Raw genomic sequence first — 9,423 nt, 5'->3', positions numbered from 1 at the left:
CAAATAGTAAGAACCCGCTGTGTGTGATAGTGATATGCTGCACTTGTGTGACTTCATTATTAGTGTGACTAAGAGTAGTTACTACTGGTATACATAAGAAGTGGGGACATCCCCTGTAGGGTGCACACGGGGTTAAGAGAGTGATCTGTCCAATTTATATTTTACCTGCTCCATGTGTTGCTGGACAATGTAGTTAGTGTTATCAATGCTTGGAAGTGGTGGGATTATCTCTTTTTTTCCTTTCTAGAAACGCATACACATTATATCCACTGTTCCATGTGTCCTCCCACCAGGGCCGGTGCTAGGGTTCTCAGCACCCTAGGCAAAATGTCAAAATACCCCCCCCCCCCTTGCGAACACACCAAATACCCACTTCACAGACCCTCACATGCTTGACTTTGTGCTTTTGTGTTTAAAAAAAAAAAGGTTAGCCTTACCTCCTCCAGTGGTCCAGATGCAGTGATGTTTGATGCAGAACTCTGTCCAGACTCCACTGCAGACACAGGATTTCTAGGGGGGGGGGGGGGGGGTATCCAGGTGATAGATTTCAGAACAAAGAACTTGACACAACAAGCATCACACCACTGCCCCCCTCTGCATCATACCACTGCCCGCCCCCTCTGCATCACACCACTGCCTCCCCCTCTGCATCACACCACTGCTCCCCCTGTATAACACCACTGCCCCCCTGAATCACAATATCCCCTCTCAAGCACACTGCCCCCCTCAGATCTCAATGTCCCACACTGCATCACACCACCCCCCCACCGCCCGAATCAAAATGTCCCTTCACCAGCACACTGCCCCCCCCCCCCCTGGGTCTCAATGTCCCCCTCCCTGTAGCATACCAATGCCCCCCCCTGTAGCATACCAATGTCCCCCTCCCCTCTCTTTCCTTACCTGAAACTTGTCTCCATGATAAAGATCCACCTCTCTGCCGGGCTCCTCATTGACACTGTCGGGACGTGATGATGATGTCACGCCCGACAGTCAGTGAGGAGAGGGGAGGGGGAGGAGACGGAGGGACGGTGTGCCCCATCGGCTGTTGGAGGGGAGGGCGGTGGTGGCGGCGATCAATAGCCCTCCCCACTCCCTGTGGATCTATCTGTAGCAGTGTGGCGGCCGTGGAAGGTATGCTCAGCGGCCGCCGAACAGCATTACTAACACAGCACCTAACTTCTGTGGTGCCCACCAGAGCACGGTGCCCTAGGCATCTGCCTAATGTTGCCTAATGGGAGCGCTGGGCCTGCCTCCCACACACCAGTGCCCTCCTCTGACTTGTGTTCCCACATGCCCTTCATGCCTGAAGGGCCCACTGGGGAACTGCAATGCTAGGGGCCCACTAGAGGGGGAGTGGTTAGCCCACAAAGGACAGCTAGCACCATAGTGTAGTATATGAAGAATGCAGTGTGTATATAAAGAATACACAGTCTTGACCTGCCCCTTAGATTGGGCAGAACAGTTACCAAAAATCGGGATTGTCCCACTAGACTCAGAACATTTGACAGACTGTCCTACCTGTTCTTGTCACTTTCACCACCTGTGGCTGCTGGTTTCTTTAGTGGCGGCTTGTCTGAATCCTGGAATGTTGGGGGCCCTATTTGGAAAAGAAAATGGGTACATTTAGAAAATTCCAAACAGACCCGGTGTTAAATCAATAGGACCCACAATTAATACTTAGGCCTTCCTCCAGCCCCAACATTAAAGTAATAGTATTCCCATTTAATAAATAAACCTATTTCTCTCTCTCCAGACAGCCCCAGCAATAAATTAATAGCATTTACGTATAATAAATATATTTCCCGCAGCCGTCACTGCTATTAAATAATTCATATTCCCATTTAATAAATAGACCTCATTCAATTAATAGCACCAAAACCACCCCATCTTATATTAATAGTCCCCACTATAAAATTAAATTGCCCCACCATAACTCCACAAACAAAATAGCACCCATTAGTTAGCCACCACCTACCAGACACACATTAAATTTCCACAAACCCGCTGTGTAAATGACACCACACACACAGTACTGTGCCCCTTCATCACCATGCTTTGCCTCCTTATGATCACACTGCGCCCTCCTTTTCCTGACCCCCCTTTATCACACTGTGCCATGCTGCATTTGCTCCCCCCCTTCTCCAGGCACCCCTTCATCACCCTGCGCCATGCAGCTTTGGCCCCCCTTCACACTCTGCCATACTGCTTAGGCCCCCTTCACTCTCTGCCATGCTGGTTTGGCCCCCCTTCACTCTCTGCCATGCTGCCTTTGCCCATTCTCACTCTCTGCCATGCTGCCTTTGCTAATTCACTCGCTGCCATGCTGTCTGTGCTCTCCCTTCACTCTTTGCCATGCTGCCTTTACTCCCCCTTGCTTCCATTCTTGCACTTACCTTTTCTTTCTTTCTTCTCTTCTTCTGTCTTCTCTCTTCTTGCTGACCTTTCTGCGCCGCTCCTCACTGAACATCGGGCGTGATGACGTCACGCCCGACATTCAGTGCGAACGCCGCGGTCAAGTGAGTATTTTTTTTCCAATTTTTTTTTTAAAGTTACCCACTCCTCCCACCAATGAAGAGGGGATCGATCAGGGTCGTTTGCTACCGAGGGATAGCCCGGCCCCCCGGTGGCCCTGTCCGACCCTGCACACACCTGTGCCCTCCTCTGACTTGTGCTTCCACACACCTGTGCCCTCCTCTGACTTGTGCTCCCACACACCTGTGCCCTCCTCTGACTTGTGCTCCCACACACCTGTGCCCTCCTCTGACTTGTGCTCTGCACACACCTGTGCCCTCCTCTGACTTGTGCTCCCACACACCTCTGCCCACCTCTGACTTGTGCTCTGCACACACCTGTGTCCTCCTCTGACTTGTGCATCCACACACCTCTGTCCTTCTCTGACTTGTGCATCCACACACTTGTACCCTGCTCTGACTTGTGCATCCACATACCTGTGTCCTCCTCTCACATGTGCATCCACACACCTGGGCCCTCATCTGACTTGTGCTCCCACATATCTGTGTCCTCCTCTGACTTGTGCTCCCACACATCTGTGTCCTCCTCTGACTTGTGCTCCCACACATCTGTGTCCTCCTCTGACTTGTGCATCCACACATCTGTGTCCTCCTCTGACTTGTGTATCCACACATCTGTGTCCTCCTCTGACTTGTGCATCCACACAACTGTGTCCTCCTCTTACTTATGCACCCACATATCTGTGTCCTCCTCTGACTTGTGCTGCCACACAGCTGTGCCCTCCCCTGACTTGTGCATCCACACTCCTGTGCCCTCCCTGACTTGTGCTCCAACACACCTGTGTCCTCCTCTGACTTGTGCATACGCACAACTTGTGCCCCCTCTGACTTGTGCATCCACACATTTGTGTCCTCCTCTGACTTGTGCTCCCACACATCTGTGTCCTCTGACTTGTGCATCCACACATCTGTGTCCTCCTCTGACTTGTGCATCCACACACCTGTGTCCTCCTCTGATTTGTGCATGCGCACACCTGTGCCCTCTTCTGACTTGTGCATGCGCATACCTTGCCCTCCTCTGAATTGTGCATCCACACACCTGCACCCTCCTCTGACTTTTACTTTCTCTTAATACATTTAAGCCACTCCAATGTGACTTTTGTTGTATACTTTTGGTCATTGTCCTTCTGGGGTCTAAATCTTTTAGGTCTCTTCCAGGCTTTAATAGTTCCCAAGATTTGTCTTTATAGTACTGTATTCATTTACCCCCTATTGTAACAATTTTTCCAGTCCCTGAAGCAGAGAGGCTTTCTCATAGCATTATGCTCACACCACTCTGTTTCACGGTAGGGATAGTGTTCTGGGGATAATTGTTATTATAATTTCTTTATATATCACCACCAAATTGCACAGCGTTGTACAGAGAATATTTAATAATAAACATCAGTCCCTGTCCCTTTTGGAGCTTACTGTCTTACTAACACACACTCAGACACACCATCATGTTATTGGACAAGAGGTGTGCCCCAAAGAAACCCACACAAACATTAGGTTAACACCCTAATTCCCCCTTACATTTTGGCAATCTCTAGGTTAGATTTCAGGTTAATTTTGTTCAACAATGTTTTTATTTTTGCCACCCTCTCATGAAGCACGGAATTATAAAGTGCCCAGGCTAATGTTGTCCCATGGACAGTTTCCCATCTCTCTCATGGAAGACTGTAACTCTACCATACTTGGCATTGACCTCTTGGTGCTCTCCATAACAAGTGTCCTCCTTGCATGGATGCAATGTTTTGGAGGACAATCTGTTCTACTCAAATTCTTAATAGTGCAATTTATTATGATGGATCAGTCTTTTTAAATCCTTTCCCTGATGTTTTTCAATAACCTTTTCTTGGATTAGCTTGGCGGTTCCCCTGGGAGCCGCGGCGCTGTCACTAGGGTGCCGCGGGCCAGCCATAGAAAAAAAGAAAGAACACAGAAACTTACCCATACGCTGGGCGCCGGGACCCAGCAGCCTCCTCTCTCCCGCAGCTGTCACTGAATATCGACGTCAGTGACAGCTGCGGGAGAGAGGAGGCTGCTGGGTCCCGGCGCCCGGCGGATTGGTAAGTTTCTGTGTTCTTTCTTTTTTTCTATGGCTGGCGCGCAGCAGAGGAGTGAGAGGGATCGCGACAGCGGGGCAGAGGAAGGGGACAGCGGGGCAGAGGAGGGGCACAGCGAGACAGAGGAGGGGGCAGAGGAGGGGCACAGCGAGGCAGAGGAGGGGCACAGCATGAGAGGGACAGTGGAGGGGAACACAGCGTGAGAAGGGCAGTGGAGGGGGACACAGCATGACAGAGGGCAGTGGAGGGGGACACAGCATGACAGAGGGCAGAGGAGGGGGACACAGCGTGAGAGGGGCAGTGGAGGGGGACACAGCGTGAGAGGGGCAGTGGAGGGGACACAGCGTGAGAAGGGCAGTGGAGGGGGACACAGCGTGAGAGGGACAGGGGAGGGGGACACAGCGTGAGAGGGACAGTGGAGGGGGACACAGCGAGAGAGAGGCAGTGGAGGGGGACACAGCGTGAGAGGGGCAGTGGAGGGGGACACAGCGAGAGAGGGACAGGGGAGGGGGACACAGCGTGAGAGGGGCAGTGGAGGGGGACACAACGTGAGAGGGACAGTGGAGGGGGACACAGCGTGAGAGGGGCAGTGGAGGGGGACACAGCGTGAGAGGGGCAGTGGAGGGGGACACAGCATGAGAGGGGCAGTGGAGGGGGACACAGCATGAGAGGGGCAGTGGAGGGGGCACAGTGTGAGAGGGGCAGAGGAGGGGGACACAGCGTAGGAGGGGACAGTGTGAGAGGGGCAGAAGAGGAGGACAGCGTGTGAGAGGGCAGAGGAGGGGACAGCGTGACAGAGGGCAGAGGAGGGGGACAGCGTGACAGAGGGCAGAGGAGGGGGACAGCGTGACAGAGGGCAGAGGAGGGGGACAGCGTGAAAGAGGGCAGAGGAGAGGGGACAGCGTGACAGAGGGCAGAGGAGGGGGACATCGTGAGAGAGGGCAGAGGAGGGCAGAGTGACTGGATGCAGAAGGGGCAGAGTGACTGGATGCAGAGGGGGCATTTTTGCATACAACTAAATAAGTATTTCTGTCCTGACCTAAATACTTATTACAATTTTTTGACCCAACTACTTATAAAACAGGACTGCCCAGTAATTATTTTGGAGGGGTGCCTTGAAAAAATTTGGAGACTCTAAGGGTGCCGCGAACTGCAAAAGTTTGGGAACCACTGGATTAGCTTTTAATGTTCTTTGATCTTAATGATGAAGATTTTGTTTGGAAATGCTCTAACCTATTGTGGGACCTATCAAAGATAGTTGGACAGTAGACAGGTGGACTCAAATTACTTACATAACCTCAAGCTGCACCAGGGTTTATTTAGGTGTATGATATCAAAAGAGGTGATTACTTGTGTATTCAATTATTGTTTTTTTGTATGTTTTTTAATTTACACTTAGTTGAGAAAAAAAATGTACATTTGTTTTTTTTCTTATTTGACACAAGAGAGTATTGTGTGCTGATTAGTGGTAGATTTGCCAAATAAATCCATTTGAGCCCATGATATAAGAAAATAAAATGTGTAAAATGTCAAGGGTGGTTGAATACTTTTTATAGCCACTTGTTAATTATATGGATGCCGCTTGAAACTCTGCCCACCTGTAATTTAAGGAGGATTTGTTTATCTTGAGCGAGTGAGGTGCTGACCAAATCCACCGGGAGGGTGGAGTTCATGTTTTCAGTGTCGCCTGTATCCCACTATAACTGTCTTGTATTGTATTTTATTGTACTTGTGGGCCATGAGTATTTGACACAGACCATCAAGGTCATTGTTCCACCTTGATTCTACTAACTGCTAGGCTAGTTGCATGCCCATGCATTACATTATTTGATCTCGTCATATACCTGCCATCATGAGAAAGTCTTGGGGGTATATTTACTAAACTGCGGGTTTGAAAAAGTGGAGATGTTGCCTATAGCAACCAATCAGATTCTAGCTTGTAGAATGCACTAAATAAATGACAGCTAGAATCTGATTGGTTGCTATAGGCAACATCTCCACTTTTTCAAACCCGCAGTTTAGTAAATATAGCTCTTGGTATAGTAAGTGTGAATGTGACTGCCACAGTATAACCAGATCATTCTTCTGAAGGTACTCAAGCACTGCCTACTCCCAAACTGTGGATAATCCAGTATGGTCTGTAGAATATGAGAAAATACAGCCATTAACAGCCTTCCTTATCAATCTTTATTACTATTTATGAATGACCCATTTAAGAAATATGCAAATCCTTACGAAAAACATCTGCATCTAGCGAGATAATAATGAAAGAAAGCAAAAAATTGAAAAATTTCTGGTCAAATCCACAAATATGGAATTAATATGTTCTATTATTATATATGTATCAATATATTAACATTCAAAATGTGAATATAATAACAATTTTTCATGAATCTGATGTGATGAACAATAAAGTGAAAAACAAAAACTAGACATGTCATATTTAAAAATACATAAGTGAAAAAGAATGTACAATTTTGACTCAAATTCCCTTATAATTCCTTATGTTTCTAATAATAATGAACAGGAACAAATTTCCAAAAATGTTTAGATCTGACCACTAGAGGTCACAGTAGTTCAATAAGCAAATGTATCAGAATGAACGAGTGCATAATAATGTAGTAAATAATAATGTTTAGATGTGACCACTAGAGGTTTCAGTAGTTCAATAAGCAAATGTTTTAGAATAAACGGCTGCATAATAATGTAGTAAATAATAATGTATAAATGTGACCACTAGAGGTCTCAAAAGATAAAGAAGCAAGTGTATCAGAATGAAATAGTGCATAAAATGTAATAAATAATAATGTAAGAAATATTCTCTCAATTATGGATGTCAAAATTTCTCAGGATTTGGGTGTTAGCACGCTCTGCCTAAACAGAACTCGTCTGAACAGAACAGACAGCAGTATGCACACAAACTTATATGCAATTACATCAGAATTCATGCCAAGAAGTGTATGTTCTAAAATAAATAAACAACTCTTAACACTATAATCATTAATAAAAAATATGTATTTAAAAAAATAAATTATTTAATTTAAAAATTTTCATTAAATACATAAAGATGCTGTTAAACTGTACTGTACATACAATGCCTTCTTATAGTCTACCTTATTTGAATACACATGTTCTGTGCAACCTAGTGGTACGCATACATGTAGTTATTAAAATAAAGACTATGCCATGTCAGTCATCACTAACAGTCGGCACTTACACCTGCCCTGTAGCTGGTGCAAATGATACAGCTGAAACCAAGCATTCCCACGAGATACCCAAGACTTAAATTGGCCACATCTGCCGTTATTGCACATGACTCACCTTCGTCCGCCCCTTTCCTCCCAGGTTCCGCTCCTCAGGTCATAATTTACATTCAGATATGAATTGAATGCAATTGCGTTGATTGTCGTAAGGTCCACTTCTGAGCATGCTCAGAGCTATTAATTTCATTTATTCATGTACGCAAATAAATTATCTCAAGGCTCATTCATCAGATTATTAAATATAAAATAAAATATTTTCTTCTTTCTTGAGTCCATGTCCGTACAGATACAATATAGGGGCAGATTCAATTGTCCACGATGTTCCTAAGAACATCATGGCTGCACATTTTTAGTGATATTACGGTAAAAAGTAATGGCCAGTCTTGCTCGCACCTCTATGGGGCGCAAGTAAAAATGAGCATTACTTCTGTAGACAAAAATCTGCACAAGGTGTCTCGCGGCTGTTCCAGAGGCATCTAGCGTGGATATTTTGAGAATTGAATCTGCCCCATAGATTACATGATAAACTATACAGAGCTCTCAATGGTTGCCATAGAGAAGGTACACATTTACCGTGCAGTTTAAGCATGACCTGTGGTTTGAAGTCAGAATTACATGTCTGACGAAGAACACTAGCTAATTATACCTTAGCTTTAGATGTTTTGGTTTTTTTTGTTCCACGTTACTGGTCAGGGAGAAAGAACTAAATATGACCTTTATGGATGATCAATGCAAAAAAGCCCTGGACTGGCCCAGCAGGAGTTCTAAATTTGTTACTCACATTGAGGAAGGTAGAAAGTTAGTCCATGTTATCTGAAACCCTACCAGTTACCTAAAATATACCTAAAATATATCAGGGTGTCTAATCATTTCTGGTGATTGGTTCTTTATATAATATTTGGTGGACATGCCGTATAATAGTTTATGGAGGACTGTGTTTGGTCTCATATCAGAATTATCTATAGTGCAACTCCATCCTAATCCAACTATGACACTTTTTAAATTGGGAAAAGTCTCATTTTCTACAGCACTGAGACTGGTTACCGCCTATGTTTTAATTACTGCGGGAGCAACAGAAAAGAGCTTTTGCATTAAACCTATCATAAGTAGGGGTGTGCACCGGCCACGTTTTGGGTTTTGGGTTCTGATTAGCTTGAGGTTTTGGGTTCTGATTTGTTTTGCCAAAACACCCCACGAAAGGTTTTGGTTCTGATTTTGGGTTTTGGGTTCTGATTTTTTTTTAAAAAAGCATAAGAAGTGCTAAAATCCATGTTTTTTTTTTTTTTCACTCCTACACTATTATTAACTTTAATAACATTCATTTCCACTAATTTCCAGTCTATTGTGAACACCTCACACCTCACAATATTGTTTTTAGTCCAAAAGGTTGCACCGAGGTAGCTGGATGTCTAAGCTAAGCAACACAAGTGGGCGGCACAAACACGTGGCCCATCTAGGAGTGGCACTGCAGTGGCAGACAGGATGGCAGTTTGCAAAAGTTTGCTAGAGGTGCAAGATGGAATTGTCCTTGGGCCCTCCCACCCACCCTGATGTTGTTGAAATAGGACATTCGAACTTTAA

The sequence above is a fragment of the Mixophyes fleayi genome, chromosome 1 (genome assembly GCF_038048845.1).
Source record: "Mixophyes fleayi isolate aMixFle1 chromosome 1, aMixFle1.hap1, whole genome shotgun sequence".
Taxonomy (NCBI): Eukaryota; Metazoa; Chordata; class Amphibia; order Anura; family Limnodynastidae; genus Mixophyes; species Mixophyes fleayi.
Note: the sequence above shows the minus strand (reverse complement) of the source record.